This window comes from Hipposideros armiger, unplaced genomic scaffold, assembly GCF_001890085.2.
Source record: "Hipposideros armiger isolate ML-2016 unplaced genomic scaffold, ASM189008v1 scaffold_851, whole genome shotgun sequence".
Classification (NCBI taxonomy): domain Eukaryota; kingdom Metazoa; phylum Chordata; class Mammalia; order Chiroptera; family Hipposideridae; genus Hipposideros; species Hipposideros armiger.
The window spans coordinates 458,722-476,122 of record NW_017732201.1 but is presented as its reverse complement, the minus strand read 5'-3'; the positions used below and the strand labels follow the sequence as shown (position 1 = coordinate 476,122).

The 17,401-nt window shown below is 39.1% G+C and overlaps 1 long non-coding RNA gene across 1 annotated transcript in view; it reads right to left on the bottom strand.

Annotated features, from left to right (window-relative positions):
- The window catches only part of LOC109374642 (uncharacterized), an 84,970-nt gene that overhangs the window by 57,432 nt on the left and 10,137 nt on the right, over positions 1 to 17,401 (bottom strand). Inside the window, exon 2 of the long non-coding RNA XR_002122423.1 lies at positions 17,012 to 17,086. This is a non-coding gene — a long non-coding RNA (uncharacterized LOC109374642). The remainder of the gene's footprint in view (positions 1 to 17,011; positions 17,087 to 17,401) is intronic.

Below are 17,401 nucleotides of genomic sequence, written 5' to 3'. Positions count from 1 at the left end.
ATGAGGCATCATGTATAGATAGCTATGTATCCCAAGCAATGTGCTAAGCACTAGCATAAAAACGCAAAGCCTTTACATTCTCCTTTTTGCTTAGTTGACTTAGTAAAACGATGCATGTTGTCATTATATGTGTCTCTGGTACGTAAATGTAATACCATTTCTTCGGCATCTATTCTGGGTGCCTGCCTTAGGCTGGGGTTTCTAGAAACAGACGACAAGACAAAGATTTGTATGAAGACGTTTTCCTGAGAAGTACTCTTGATCAATACCCAGGACAAGTGGTGGAAACAGGATTGGTCAGAGGAAGGAGCTGAGAGCAGCCTGATTTTAACAATAGCCCTGCCCACCTTGCAAGGCGTTCTGGAGCTGAGGCAGCCTTTCAGGGATGCCCCAAATTCAGGCAAGAACTGGAGCTTTACCCACTAACAAGTCAAAGGAAGAGGCGAGTCCTGTGGGGACTTACTGGAACCTGTGTCAGGGGAGATTTCTTTGGTGGAGGCAATGCCCCACATAAAACTCAGCTGTGAGCTTAAGCAGCCAACATTTCAGCCAAGTGGGGAATGGGTGTGCAGGCCGTCCCCTTGGGGCTCTGAGCAGTGTGCCACACCATTTGTCACAGTGCCTTAGATCAACGTGAGTCTTCTTGTCTGCAAAATGGAGACAAGAACCCAACCTATCCTCATAGAGGGTAGAGGCGTTTATTATTTTTGAGGGAGTACCCCCTAAATAAACCACACTGTCAGGCTGGGTTGAGAAATATATCCATATTCATATTTGAAGCATATTGTCTCACACAAAAGTAAGTTCTCAGAAGATGTTAGCTGATGTCATTAGTTTTTACTCCATATACCTGCGTAAAGGTATTAGTAATTGAGACATTTTAATATCTTCCAGGAAACTGAGGCAAAGTGGAGTTAATGCCTTGCCTAATAATTTCCAGACAAGAAGAATCTCTTTATTTGTAAAAATGTATCTCCTTGCTGCTATTCCTTTCAGCTGCAGTTCTTCAGGTCAAATCCCAAGGGAGAGTTCAACTCAAATAGAATCCGTCAGAATTCCAAGTGTTTGTTTGTTTGTTTNACTCTGATTCACTTATGCAAAAGCAGTCTTGACCTAGATCCAGTCAAATGAGTATTTGGGGAAAGAAAACCATGTATCAGATAGGGAGAATAGAACTCCACTTAGTGCAAGCTTAGAAAAATTCAGCAGTACCTATAGTGATGAGAGAGATAAAAATCAAACTTGAAGTGGCAAAGACACATCCATAGAATCACGGCAGAAAGGCAAGACAGATCAAGGAGGTAGCATCGATCAGATGAACACAGGAAGGACTCAGCCCCTCAAAAGCAGAGTAGGCTCCAGCTCATGATATATTTGTAGCCAGGAGACACTCATAAAAAACGTCAGACTATTTGCATACAGGCTCTCACTTTGCTCACTGAAACCAGAACAGGTTAATTGATACAATGTTTACTGTTTAATAGTAATTCAAATTCAGGTTCCTTGGTCCATGAAACATACTGAGCAAAAGTCACATATAAGCATGACTTTCCTTTTAAAGGAGGGTGAGTAGAGTTTTTCCTTTGTGTGTATCTATACTCACTATGTTTAGTGTCAATATATATAGCGAATGTCTCCAACAGGAACACAATTAGCAGATCCATCCACTGTTTGTGTTACTAATCATTGGCTTGTTTTGGGTTTTTCAGGAACTAGTTTGCCTTTGTTAGAGTGACTGTTCAAAATGCTTGCACTTCCACAACTAGACTGAAGAACAAAAGGACAGCAACTTGTCTGTTCCCCTTCCCCCAATTCCCCAATAAAAATCTTTAAAAAAAAATCCAAAATGCTTGCACTTCACACTTATTTTGACTCTATTATCTAAACATTCCTCTTAATCTGTATGGAAAACCCTTTCCTGAAATACTTCTTTCATAACGAGTATCTACTAGGTTCCAGATCTATAGGGTCACAGGTTTGAATTCCAACCATACTTTCCCAAAAAGTAGACCCTGAACCATTGTGTGTTTACTTGGTCCTTGCTTCTGTGACTTGTAACCTACAACAAGAATATTAAAATCAAAAGGTCCTACAGAAAGGATTTAAACTTCCCATCCTGGAATACCTTACCATCAAACATTTAAAATTCTGATTTGTTTGCTTGTATATATTTAAAAAAGGAACACCCAGAACATCAAAAAATGATAAAAATGTCACTGAAATATCAATATAGTATGTACAAAAACTGGAGAAAGTTTGCAGGGATGAGAGAAAAGGTAGAGTTAAAATTTTCATTTTTCTTTGACAGTTTAAAGTCACAGGAAGATTGTTACCTCTTCTCTTTATCAAGGAAGCTTTCAAAATGTGACCTCTTTCTCTGTTTACAGCCAAGCGTTGAGCTGTATTCCCAAGCTCACACAGCATTTTAGGATCTGACTTTAGAAAACATTCCTCAGATCATGACATTCTTACTTGGTTCTCTTTGTTTCCATGGTCTCCTTGAATGCTCTGCACCAAATCCTTTTTTTTCCATCAACATGTTCCCCACTGGCATCAATATTGCTGAAAGATAATTTTCCTCCTCTCTTTCAAATTTTTATGGCCAGAGAGACATGGATTTTTGCTTTCCTATTTATTCGTGTGAGGTGATAATTTGTATAACCTCTGGCACTGCGGAGTACGAGAATGTTTATATGCAAATGGAGATTGCTAGGTTATCATAATTAATACTACTAGTAATTATTATAAGTAAATGAGTATAATTATTATTATGACATCTTTTTTTTTTTTGAGCACCAAATTCCAATCTGTGGTCTAAGTCCTTTATAAGTATTATTTTTTTCTTAATCTTTTCACAACAACCCTGCAAGGTAAGATAAGGAAATACCGTTACAAAAGTAATCTGCACAAAGTCACATAACTAATGAGTAGATAAACATATTGAGAGAGATCACCCATCAAGTGCACTCTACAAATACTGCCCCATGCTACCTACTATGTAATGTTACAGAGGAGACCTTCATTTCTTTACTTTGTTCCAAGTCCTATAACTACAGTGCTTTTATGCCATTACCAGTACTCCACATGGTATCAAGTATTCCAATAAGACAGGTAATCATCAAAGTTAAGTAGAGCTCTACCTCAAGCTATGGATGCTGCCAAAGACCACAGAAATGTGGACCTGACGATGCAGTACATCAGGAACCCATCGGTTCAGGGGGTTACCCTTCAGAGGTCCCTTAGAGATACAGAGTCCATATCGTTCCACTGATAGGTGAGTCCTGTTATAGGACTTTGCATTTAGAGAAGGCTTCCTCTGGGCTGTCTATATTCAAGGATTNTATAAAAGGAGGCAATTCAGGAACAGACAGGTGGAAGAGATGTATAGGGCAAGGTCTGTGGGACAGGGCACAGAGTTTCTTGACCCCTTTGGACATGCCACATTCTCAGCACCTCAACCTGCTCACCAGCCTGAAAGCTCTCCAAACCCCATGCTATTGGGGTTTTTATGGAGGCTTCCTCACATAGGCGTGATTGATTATTACTGCATTTCCTGTCCCTCTTCCCTTTCCAGAGAATAAAAGGGATGGTGCTGAAACTCCAAACTTCTAATCGTGGTTTAATTTTTTTGGTGACCAGCCCCCATCCAGGAGCCCACAGGAATTGTCTCGTTAGAACAAAAGACACTCCTATCACCCAGTAAATTACAAGGGTTCTAGGAGATCTAGGAGGTACAGTGCCAATGAACTAAGGCACTTTCATTTGCCTACTGAATATGTGCTCTATGCCCACCACTGTGCTAAGCTTTGTGGTGGAGGGTGTGGGAGAGCGGATGGAACCTACCCTTGATGAATTCATGGAATAGTGAGAGAAACAGACAAGAAGATAAATGTTTACAATTTAGTGATGAGAGCTGCAGTAGATCGTAATGAAGTGTACATGTTCCTATCAAAAGAACTTAAAAAGAATTCCCTTCTGGGGAGAACCTGACTTTGGGAATCTGTCTTAATAAGCTGTTCAGTGTAGAGGGGGAGATGATGAAGACTTGGGTACCAACAGAAACCAAGCAAACAAAAGTTAACGGAGAAAATGTTCTTTATGAGACCAGAAAACAAATTGGTTATGTTTCTGAGGGAGGCACTGAAGGAGAGAAGAGATGATGGACTCTGAAAGTCCAAAAGAGACAGGAACCAGGCTATTTGTGGGTGACTGCTGTTTACCTCAGATACAGGCCAGTGAAACACTGAAGTATGTGGGTGAATAAAACCCAATTTCAAGTTTTGAGTGTTCCTTCTCACAAATCTGTCATTAAGTATACTTGACTTAGACATGCGTCATGTGAGTAAAGCAAAGAAGAGGTCATACAAGGAAGAGGCTGAGCTTTATATCTCAGGACAGAACAGCCCCAATCATAGCATCTTACAGCTTCATGAATAAGCTCTTGGGAAATGACAAGGATTTAGAGTTTCATAGGACTTGAAATTAGGGTGGAAGAGAGCCTCTTAAATAAATTTCAAGGGGCATCAGTTGATTTCCAGGTTACAAGAGATGTTCAGTTATTATGGTGGCGAGTGTAGAAAGCCAAACAGGACCAGATTCAGGCCTATGACGCAGTAGCAAGAAACAGCACAAAAGATATGTAACTGCGACACAGCAAAAATGTCCTAATGAGATGAATTTGTCAAGTTGCCAGGAGTGGAGGTAGTGGAGAGGAAAAGCATTAAAAGTAAAAAAAAAAATAAAAATTTTAACAATTTTAAAAAATAAAGAAAAGAAAAAGGAGAGAAAACAATAAATATTTTAAATTGGCAAACAAAATAGCAGTAAGAGTGAATGTTCTTTAGGTATGAGGGAAGAGGCATGTGTGTCCTAAACACACTCCATGCAAGATATCAGGCACCAGCTTTTTATTTTATTTGTTGAATTGTATTTATTTACATGCTGTAAAATTCATTATTTTTGATGTAGATCTCCATAAATTTTGACAAATGCATAGGATAATAGCCACCATAATCAAGATATGCTCTTGTGTGATTACCAGCACTCTCCTGTGTCCTTTTGTGATCTACTCTGCCCGTCACAGAAACCACTGATTTGATTTCTGTTGTTATTTCTTATACTTGTGTCTCCGGAATTGTGTCATAACAATGGAATTATACAGCATGTGGTCTTTTGAATTTCTTATCCTTCACTTAGTATAATTCGAGTTTTATCCATATGGGTGTGTATACCAATAGTTGATTTCTTTTAACTGCTGAATAATACTCCATTGTACGGATACATCATAATTTGTTTATCCACTAACCACTGGAAGGACCTTTGGGTTGTTTCCACTTTGGGGCAATTACGAATAATGTCACTCTAAGCATTTGAGTAGAGGTTTCCGTGTGAACATACATTTTCATTTCTCTTGGGTAAATATGTAGGAATGAGACAGATGGGTGAGTATATGCTCATCTATATGAAATACTGTCAAATCATTTTCCAAATGGCTGTACCATTTCGTATTACCACCAGCAATGCACAGGAGCTTGAGTTTCTCTGCATCCTCACCAAAACATGGTACCATCAGTTTTTAAGAAGATGCTGCTGATGATGATGATTATGATGATGATGGTGGTAATGATACCAAGGATTTCTAGCAACTATAAGAAGCTAGAAAGACTCAAGGAAAGATTCTTCTCTAGAGCCATCAATGGGAGCATGGTCCTGTTGACCTTGATTTTGTACTTCTAGCCTTCAGAATAAATGTCTGTTGTTTTAAGCCACCCAGTTTGTGGTAATCAGCCAAGGCAGCCCTAGGAACCTAAAACATCCACTAGTAATATGGAACACCTTTGAATATGCTTGTTTGCCAAAGAATATCTTCTTTGGTGAAATGCCTATATAGGTCCTGTGCCCCATTTTTTTTTTAAGTTGGTTTAGCTGATTTCTTATTATTGGATTTTGACCATTCTGTACATATTTTAGATATAATTTATCAGATATGTAATTGAACATTTTCTCTCAGTCTGTGGTTTCTTTTCATTTTCTTAAGGGTGTCTTTCACAGAGTATACATTTTAATTTTGATACAGTTGAATTATTTTAATCTCCTTCTTTGACAGACAGTGATCCTGGTGACCTGAGGACTTTCACTAATTTGCCTCTTTCCTGCATGTGACATTCAGTGGGACTTGTGCAGGTTCAGACACATCCTCCAGATGCCTCTCTCTGATAGCCATCTACATCCCTCAGGCTTCAGGGGTTCCTTGGCTTGTGCCTCGTCCAAAAATAAGGGTTCTCTCAGAGTTGCACTGCTCTTTCTACTACTGCCACAGCTCCAGTTGATGAAAACATAGTGGGGGAAATGGAAAGCTTATCCCTTTTTAGGGTGTTTCTTCAGTGTTTGACACCTCTTCCCTATCTGCCTGCTTTTGCTTAATTTTCAAAGTGTCCAGTTAGTTCTCTTTTTTTTTTTAACTTTAATTTTGTTTTGGTCCAGAATTGTGGGGTTATAATCAGCAAGAAAGAATGGCTAGAGTGGGCTTACTTTAGCTTGGTCACAACATTTTACTTATTTTTTTAATTTTATTTTACAAACTTTTCATTTTTCTTCAGGGAAGAGCTAAGTCCACTTTGGCAAAAAACATGGAGTGCTCATGAAGGGCTCTCTGGCTGATAATATGCAAANAGAGGTGGGGAAAACACTAAACAATCCATATATACATGTAGATTCGCATTGTACATATATTTGCATATTTCATGATAATATTTAGCAACTTCACCTGTTGTATAGAAACGTGTATATGTGTGAGTGCGTATGTGTGAGGTGTGCGTTGTTAACATCTTTTAGGCTTACTTGAATTTTTTTTTCCTTTATAACAGCTTTGCTTCCTTAATATTTTCTCTATGTTACCCTTTCACTAATTGGGCAAATGTGATCATTTCTAATGGGTCTCCAACTCATTAGTGTAATTTAGTCAGGTTCTACTGTATTTCACCAGACATACCACCCAGGCTGCTGCAAGCATCTGTTTTTGGAGCTCTATTTTCATAAGCATCCACAATATTTCTGCTTTAAAATTGAAAAATGATTGCCCCTTAATCAGCTATTTGTTATACTGAGTTACATCAATATATGTGGTGTCATCCATGAATTATTTTTGGATAGAACATAGCAACAATTAACATTTGCATAGAGCTTTACAGTTTACAAAGCTTCTCTCTCTCTTTTTTTTTTAACATACTCAAACACAAAATCCCACATATTCCCCAGTGACAAAGATATTTTTAAAAATGACTTTGAAGGCAGCATGCTATATTTCCAAACATGAGGTATTTGCTTCTTTCAGACCGCTATTAAGTGATCTTGGTCATTTATTTAACCTTGCTGAGTTTAAATGTTCCCATATTTAAAGTGTACAATACCTGCACCTCATAGTTTTATCAAGGGGTGGGGGGAGAATCAAAATTTTGAAGAGTATAAAATTCTAGGCACATAGTAAATGCTGAATAAATGCTAGTTGTTAAGATGATCCCAGCTTGGCAGATAAGAAAATTGTCCTTTTTTAGAGATGCTTACATCAAATGACAGAGAAATGAGATAACTGTCAAACATATAAGTAGGGTTTGTAGGTTGGGGAGACTTGGACTCCTTATGCAAAGGCAGTGTCTGCTCTGCACTCTAGCTGGAGAGTTGAATATTGCAACTTAGTAGTGCAAGGCTGGGACTGGCAGAAACAATCCCCCTCCCCCACCCCCCTTAAGGGGACTGAAAACCATGTCAATGTGCAGAGCTGACACTAGAACAAACAGAGCAGATTTCAAAGCAATCAAAGGCGTCACCAAAAAAAGAAGATGGGACTGAGGTAGATGTTGGAAAACTTAGAACTGGAGTAGGAAGATAAAGGCATAAAATGCTGGGGGCAAAGGAAGCAGGGAGTCAGGAAGTCCCAGCAAGCTAGCCGGTGAATTGACAGTCTGAGGAAATGTCAGAAAACGGGAGCTGTTGCCTGACAGTGAGTTTTTTGCTCTTCTGTGGCCTTTCCTTGGTAAGAAGGCTAAAGGGAAAGATGACAGGAACAAGGAAAGGTCTCCTTATCATCTAGGCCCTCAAATCACGAACCACTAGGGGACGTGGTGCGGGTGAGTAAAATAGATATCGAGGACGACAGATTTTTCTGAAACTGTACTCAGGTCCAGGCAAGGAAAGGAAATGAGTCCTTTTTCTGTTTCTGAATCTAGTAGCTCTGCTCTTGTCAGTGGAAAGTGTCAAGGTGTTATTTAAACGTAAGTCTGGGAAGTGACTCGGCACTGCCCCATAGAGGAAGATAGTAATGACTAAAGAATCAATTTGAGCGGCTTCCTCTTGGTGGAAAAACCTCTGCTGCATCATCAAGTAGATGACATGGTCAGAATTAGAGCTGACTATCACAATGATCTGCCTTTTGTTTCTCGTGGATCCTTACCTTGGATACAGTCCCTAAGCCAAGAAACATGGCATCCTATGGAACTTCCTGGCAAATTTCTAGATGTATTGCTGGGACTATCATCCCTCTGGCTTGAGAGTAAGAGAAGCTGCCATCTATTCACAGCAGAAAAATTGTCTCTCATATCTCTAAGAACTCCAAACTAAATAGCTGGGCTGAAGTCTGGAAGGCCAGGAAAGAGCTTTTCTACCAACTCTCCATGGTTGCTTTAAGTGCCATTCCATTCTGAGCTGGAGGTTCACAGACATGTTTCCCTCTAGAACGTACCATTAGAGAGGCTGGGACCATCTGCCTGTCCGACAGACCATCTGTGTAGAGCATTAGCTCTTCTTCCAGAAAATCAAAGAGCAAAGGGACATACTCAGAGCTTGACAAGGAACAGAAAGTGAGGACCCCAGANTGTGTTTATGTGTCCTGTGGGTTATAATATAGTTTAAACCATAAATCCTTATCCCAAACTGAAAATCATTCCAAACTTCATCTGGGAAGTTATATATTATTTTATCAGTCTATTTTGGTTGTGCTTAGATTACGTTAACTGGAATTAATTCTCTTTAACTCTTATTTCAAAGGGGAGAGGTAGTTTCACCAACTTTTATTTTTCCTATTCAATTAAACATTTTATTGGATTTCTTCCATGTCTCAGGTGCTATGTAAGTAGATGAAGATGCAAAAATGAATATGACAGAATGTTTGCTTTTAATGAGGCCAGAATCAAGGAGGAAAAACTTACATCCAATGACTATTGACAAGATGATAGTTAATCAAACTTCCAAATTAGTCAATGTTTTCTAGTTTTTATTAGTAAGAATGTCCAATTATGTACATTCTCCATTGTCAGGGGTAATTAATGCACATCTCTAAATGATTAAAAATGTTTCCGGGAGTGAATTAACCATTGAGAAAAAATGGGTTATGTGAAGAGTTTTTCCCTTTGTGTCTTGGGAGGCAGGACCTATGCATACCTCCAAGAGTAGAAAACGAGAAACATTCACTATGTCTTTTTTTCTCTCCATTTCTCTCTGTGCTCGTTTTTTGCCTCACTCTTTCTTCTTTCTTTTACTGTTTATGACTCATTCTCTCCTCTTTTGTTCATGTATCCAGCCAGTATTTACTGAGCATTAGTCTATGGGTAAACGCTGCTGGGCTAGGGAGAAAAGTTCTTTAACCTTAAGGTAAAACCTGAGAGCATAGTGTAGAGTTTATGCTGACAGACAGCATGAACTTTGGTGTGAGACTTCAAGAGTTTGAGTCCCACCTCTTCCACTTAGCAGCTCTGTGAATTTAGGCAAGTTGCTTAACCTCTTCATGCCTCAGTTTACTCATCTAGAAGATGTGGGTTATAATAGTATCTACTTAAAAGAGCTGTCATAATGTTGAAGTTCACCTGAATGCTGTGCTTCTGGAAAGCAGCAATGGTTAAGAAGTCTCCCCTACCCTTTCATGTTCTGGGAAATGGTCAATTTCAAAGGACTATGCTGCCCTCCAGATTCTGAGATAAGACTCATTCCATCTTTCCTCATGACTCTCATAGTCTTCCTGGGTAACTCCCTTTCGATTTGGTCTGATCATCTGTTGATCTCGATAAAGGGATTCCTGATTTATAGAGATCTTAGCTCTATTGGGTGAAAGAGGACAGAGAATCCAGTTTATTGGGGGGTTTTTGTGTGCGTTTTTGTTTGTTTGTCTATTTTGAGCTCAAATAAACCAAGAATGTATGCCCACTGAAAAAATACCAGCTCTTTGAAATGGACCTGTGAATTTTCTATTTGTTTGTTTGCTTAAGCTTGATTCATGACTGAAATATTGAAATTCAAACTATAAGCTCTCTGTATCTGTCTGTATGTTTATAGGTCTACAATTCAGAAAAGTCTTTCCTATAATTATGTGAATATGTAATATTTTTTTACCTCTAGATAGTATTAATCAGTTAGAGTGTAAATCCCTTTACATTAAAGGAGCTCTATTGTGATTGGCTTAGAGATAAATAAGTGTTTATATAACTGGCCATTCTCAATATTTCAGAAATTAAAGAAATTTTCTCAAATAATTTTAATGTGTAAAAAGAGGCATTCTTATATAAACTAACCCAGAAATGGGGTAATTCATTACATACTTAGGTAAAATTTTGGCAAACAAAACTGGTTTAATAATTTTGGTTTAATACAAAGAACTATGTTTTATCTGAGTTTCAATGTTATCGGTATAACGCAAATACACATTTTTGTTCAACTTGAGTCTGTTCTTTCTAAACATAGTTTACTGGTCAAATCAGGTAGCATTATTTCTACTTACTGTTTAAGATTATGAAAATTTAAATTTGGTTTTAACCAAATTGAACCATTATTCTGAAATACTTTTTTTCAATAATAATTATATTTTATAACATGTAAGATTGAAGATAAGTTCCAACTTCTTTAGGTAATTTAAAATCTTGGACTGCTACTATATTAAGCTAATTAGTAGATATTCATTTGATAACCAGATAATTTTAAAGTAAGGTAGAATACCGTAACATTAGCTACAAAACATAATTTTAAATTTATATACTTTTGTCTCATATTTATTGTATATGGTACAGGGAGGATCTATATATCTGTGTCTATTAATGAATATGCTCATTTTTGCAATTTTGAGAAATTGCACTGTAAGAGATGTGGTTTTGTTAAGTTAAAAAAGAGAGTAGCTTTGTCTTAAAGTAAAATGACTGTTCCAGAATGAGAAGGAGAGAAGTTTAAGAAAAAATCTGAGTGGATATAGAAAATTGTAGAAGGTTCACGAAAAGGAAATTTTACTTGTATTGGTCAATTCTGGCTAAGGTTTATATAATGAATTTATAAGATTTTTCAAAGAGAGCTTGTGTTTCAATTTTTCTTAGGATATTGGTCTAAGAGGTTGTAAAAGGTTCTTCTCTACTTTCTGAGTAGTCTACCTTGGAGGCAGAAATTCTGTGTCTTAGAAGTAAAAGTTTCCACGATTTATGTTTACTTTATCATGTGTTTGATTATTTAAGATAACCAAGACTTCTCAATTTTGATAGAACTAGGGGTCTTTACAGTCATGTTACCTTCTATATTACTTTTAAAATATTTTGTCATTTTGATTAAATAGAAAGTCAAGTGCTATTTCTCAGTAGCCCAAGAGCCCACCTTAATCAAATCTGACAACTTTTGATATTTCCTCTTTCCAAAAATGAAACCCCAAATGATGTTTTTTTTTNGACCAGAAATGCCTGCATCAGGTGGTACCAGCCATGCAGGAAACCAAGCAGAATCGAACTCATCCCTGACAGCTCTGCTCAGCTACACTAATAGGAACATGGAGTTTTACATCTTTTGCAATATGTTCCTGAACTAAATAAAGGTCATGTACAATAGCATAGCCCCATGTAGGTCAGACTCTTGCAGAGGAACCTGAATTCTGTTCAACTATCAAGTCCATTCCAGGGGGCAGCCTTGGCAACTGCAGCACGCCCCATCCAAATGCAGGACTTGCCACAGAGACAGGTGAGCAGACAGTCCTTCTGTATTTCCCACAGCAACCATCACCGTGCTTGTACCTGGTAAGTGCTTAATAAATATGCATCTTTTCTTTGTGAACAAAATGAGATGTTAGCTAAAGAGCAATGTGTAATACCACGTGCTGACATCTGAATTGTGTTTCTGCAACCACATATGGATGGGTGCACAGAACTCTCTCTACTTACATCCAGGATCATTTTGGAAGTTGTGAGCATAAGTGAGGTGACATCTGGAAAGGGCACTTCGGTTGCTCTGAGAAAAGGCCTGATGAAACCATGGTACGTGAAATGAGCTCGTTAATAGAAACATAGCTTTCTCTCTCCGGTTTTATGTTCTCTCTCAGATTCCATTTGGGGCTTTTGCCCACCTGCATACATTACATAAACACACGACTGAATTAGGGTGGTCTTCCCAATGCTTAAGCCAGGTGAAGGGGAGAGAGAGAGTATACGTGAACTTCCTGTAGAGTTCCACTTTTGTGTCAAGGGTTTTACCAAGTACTGTATATACAATCATGTATTCATTCATAACAGAAGCGCACAGAATGAGTGACTGCCCCTATTTTACAGGCTAGATAACCGAATCTCCAAGAGGTTAGGCATTTGACCCCAAGTCTGTCTAACTCCAAAGCCAGTGCACATCAATACCACATTCTCCTGTCATCATGATCTTCAACTCAGCCTTTTAATCCTTGTCTATCTGTCCCTGAAATGTCACTCAGAGTGACAATCATCATGACCTATGCTATTATTATAAATAAATACCCTATTGCAAATTCCAAATTTAGCCCAAATGCTAGTGAACAGTATCATTGCTAGCTAGAGTTTCCTGGAACCTACAAGCTCTTCAAGGATTTGTGTATTCCAACAGAAAATGCGATAGTGCCCAAGTCTTTCTTGTCATTTCTGGATACCCAATGCCAATGGATTCAGGTCCTCACATATTTGCTAATGAATCTAAAAGTATACCTCCTATAGATGGGTCACTTGCACATGCATCCATGCTCATATGCACATGTGCCTCCACACACATAACTAAGAATGCACCACAGAAATAACCAAGAAGAGGTATAGTCATCTAGTCATCAATCACACTTGGGGAAACACTCAAATTATAGCATCACAAATTTTGATCACCCATCATGAAGAAAAGATCAGTTCTGTTTAATCAATTTAATTTGAAATCATATTGGAGGAATCATTTTGTAGAGTTAAACCATGTGAAGTGATCATTACCACAACACTTTACATTGCTATAACAATGTATAATTACAGATCATTTTATTCTGTAATCTTTCATCATAATTCTCATGACAACGCTATGAGTTAAAAATGCTTATTTCTAAAGTTTATAGGAGGAAATCAGGGATCTGAGACTATGAGTGACTCACTGACCATTAAGCAGCACTATCAATGCTTGACTGACCCCTTCTGATTCTGATTCTCAATCCAGGGTTTTCCTTCTCCTGATTCTAACCCCAGACCTCCCCCCTCTACCCCCTGTCTGTCTTAACTGTGACTGCTGAGTGGTCCCAAATGGGTAAGAGAGATAATTGAGTGAATTGATTTGGTCAACTGCAAAGCACCTTTCCTTTAGCACTTCCATCAAGCCATCTTTTCTCTTGTGATTTATTGGGGGATCCCATGCATTGTTTTTAAGTAATTAAGAACAATAGCAAGAATACACAGAGAGCATATCTGTGAACATACTCTGTCAGCAGACAGTAGTCTATCTCCCTCACCTCAAGAGTCTGCATTTTCTGCTGTAGGCTGATGCTCTAGCCTATTAGCGTTAGCCCCAATGTCGGCATCAGTTCCTGGAGTGAGCACACAGCTCCAGGCTGTGGTAATGACTCAGCAATCAAAACTTGAAGTTCAGTCCACCTGGTCCTCAACCACCCCCAGGGCCAGAGCCCAAGAGTTCCTTTTTGCTCTTCAATTTAGGATGCGATCTTTCTGGCTTCCTTTAAAGGTTCTCGGTAGCTGACTTTCCAGCTGTCAGCTCTGTTTGTTATGGAAGGAAAGAGCCATTCATGTGTTAAGTGCCTTGGGTCTTAAAATCACAGAAACATGCTGGAGAATGCTGGGCCTGGTTGGCTTACTTGAGCAAAGACCCACAGAAAGCCTGGCCAACTGACTGGAACTAAAAACAGAAGGAATTAGAATTACCTTTCTTCTCCCCAAATAGATTCAAGGCCACCCTTTACCAAGTCATTCTTTTCAAAATGTAGCACTGCACTTATTGGAACGTCAGCCTTTCCTTTGGCAATTCTGGCATTATCACCCCTACTGAAATGGAAAGCTCTCTCTCTCTCTCTCTCCTCCTGTCTTTTCTGAACTCACTAAGCAAGAAAACCAGTCCTATTAAACTCCAAAATACTATCACAAAACAAAGCCCGGAAACACAAAAGAGAGCCATGGATCTGGAGCCTGTGCTGACTGAAAGCTGTTTACCATTCCTCTGACCTGAGCTGATAATAAAGACGCAAAGTTACCGTCACTCACACCCCACCAGGACCCTGTGAGATACCAGGGAGATGCTTTGCACATTGCATGAGCTATAATCAGAAAATCCTGAGCTGGCGTGCACCCCACTTCTATTATTAGCCTAAAATGAGTGATAATGAAAGTGCTGCTATTTCTAGTAGATTCACTCATTACAATTATTAAATCTCAAATATACAAAAGCCAAGATGTTACCCTTCTTATTTTTTTTTGAAGGTTGTGTTGAGAATAACCTACGCAATTAAATTTTACCCATACCACAAGTCTAAATATGCTTACCCTGGATGAGAATGTGAATGGAAGGAGGAACAGTCAAAATGAAAAAGCCTGGATAAAAAGAGGCACAGATTTGCCAACTTCCAGAGCAACATTTTCAAAAGGCTACTCTTTATTCAGAATAGTCCTAACACAAAAAGAGATGATGTAAAATACTGTCCTCTGAGCTTGCTACTCGTTATCAGAGGCTGCAGGTTAATGAACAGCTGACCAACAGAAGGAATGGTGAATGTCCAGGCAGAGTCTGGGAACATCCAGAACCTTACAGAACCCACTGGCACTTGGAAGATGTGGGCACCGCACTCTCCTTAGAACAGTAAACTTTGTGTTTCTTGTTTCTATATTACATTCGTCCTCAGGTTTCATGAGTACTGGGTTGATTTCCTTCACAAGGAAAATGAAATTTGATTTGGGGTTTCTTGAATGTTCAAATCATTTAAAAATAAAATAAAATAAAAAGCAAAAAAACAATGCCCCTTTCTTGACAAGGGAAAGTGTAACCGGAATCTATGAGTAGCAGATGAAAATATCCTGAGCAGAAATAGTTGACAAGAAAGATACGTCCTAAATTATACTGACGGGAGGGTTTTCCCATGGTAGGTCCACCAGGAGCACCGTGTGAAGTACCAGCCACAGATTGGAAGGGGGCATGCGCTAACAGCTGCCCACCTTTACCTGTTTCTCTAACACCATTCTGCCAAAAAATTAAATAGAGAAAAGGCATAGCCCATGTTAAATGCCAGAGTATAAGCTCATCTTTAAGGTTTTTGTCTTTTTAGTTCCAGACTTTTTCTAACCCTTGTTAGAAAAAAGAAGTAGTAGTAATGTTTAAGTATGATGTTTGACATCTCTCAGCTTGGATGTTCTCATAAAGCTTTAACCCAGTCAGCTGTCTCTGACTAAATCTCTTATGTTACAATTTGCTCCATCTCTCTATCTATACACACAACCTCAATACTTGGAGACAAACAGCTCTCCATGCTCTCCTCTGCCTAGTTAACTAGCAACCTGTCATCTCTTCCATGGATATGTCCACAGTAACAGTTCTGAGTTGACTAATATCCCTTTAAACGTCGCCGTTCCTTTTAGGATAAACCATCCATGTGCATTGGAAAACAGCCCACAAATGCCATCCACACTGACTGAGGAAAGGTCTTACTTCCACTGGGGGTCTTGGCATTTTAGAAATATATTTACAAGTGGTCTCACTTCTCGGGAGAGGCTAAGGAATGCCAATGCAGAGAGATAAAAATTCAGATACAGGAACACAGATGCTATCACAATGAAATGGTATTTTGCTTTAATTAAATGACCTCGGGATGGAAGCAGGTAAAGTACTGTCTACATTTCACTTTGAAGGAAAGGGAAAGAAATAAAAAGCACAGCCAACCACCAGGAAATGCTAAAGAGAGAGTTAGGCAAGCCATTCGACTCAAGCCACCTGAATTCCTGATCTGCCTGCTTGTTTTTACAGCCAAGAGTAGACAATTAAGAGCAATTTGCAGCCACACTCCCCTCTTGAGAGACCACGTAGGGTAAGGGGATGTTTCAACATGAGAGATGCTAGTCTGCATCAGGGGGCTCCACCATCAGAGAGGTAAATGAGAGGCCATAGCAAGGGAATCAGCCCCAAAAGGAGAGGTTCGCAATACTAAACAGCTCCCACTGTGTTCTCATTTGCTCCAATTAGAAGCTGCAGAAGCAGCCTCTCTGTATCCCACACACTCGCTACTCTCCAGAGCGGACTGAACGATTCAAGAAAATAAATAAATAAATAAGTGTTATGGAAAAAAAAAGTCTACTATTAAGTTATCGTAAAAGTCCAGATTACACCCCCTGTCCCCACCCTCACACACTTTTGCCTCTAACTCAGAGCCTGTGCAGTAACCTTTCTGATTTTTCTTTTTTCCTCTCTCAAATGGAAAGAGTATTTCAAGGAGTGAAAAGGCTGGAATTAGTTATTTCTAGATTCCATATATGCAGAATTCTCTGTGAAAACGTTAGATAAATAAGAGGTATAAACATGGGAGGAAGGATGGGGTGGGGGGAAGGATTGGTTATACAAATGGAAATTATCTCCTTGGCATGAAAATAGCCCCGAAATGCCACACACTGAGTTCTTCTGGGCATTACCATCTCTAAAGATGCGCTTGTAAACTGCATATGGGTTTCTGAAAACAAACAGAAAAGCACAAGCAACGCAAGGAAGCAGGGACTGAGCTCCCAGTCCCGCGCCTTACCTTCTGTGTGGACCCTCAAAGTTCACCAAGGAAATGTTAGAATCCTTTAGCTTGTCTTGCGCGTCTCTCCTTCTTCTTTTAAAGTCACATAGGAAAAAAATAATCAGTTCTCAAAGGTTCCATTTATCTAATCGTCCAGCACCAGCAAAAACGTCCAAGAGACTCCGCCAAAAAGTAAGCCAAAAACTCATCAAAGGCAAAAAGAAGGGGGAAGTGGAGAAGAAAAAGGGGTGGTGAAAGCTGGGTGGGGGGCAGAAGGGAGGGTACAGACTACGAGCCCAAGTACCCAGAGGATATTTTCACGCGTTGAAGTCTACTGTATGATACACCTGCTTTGGTTGTCACACACACACACACTCACTCGCGGACACTCACACATTCTCTTTCACG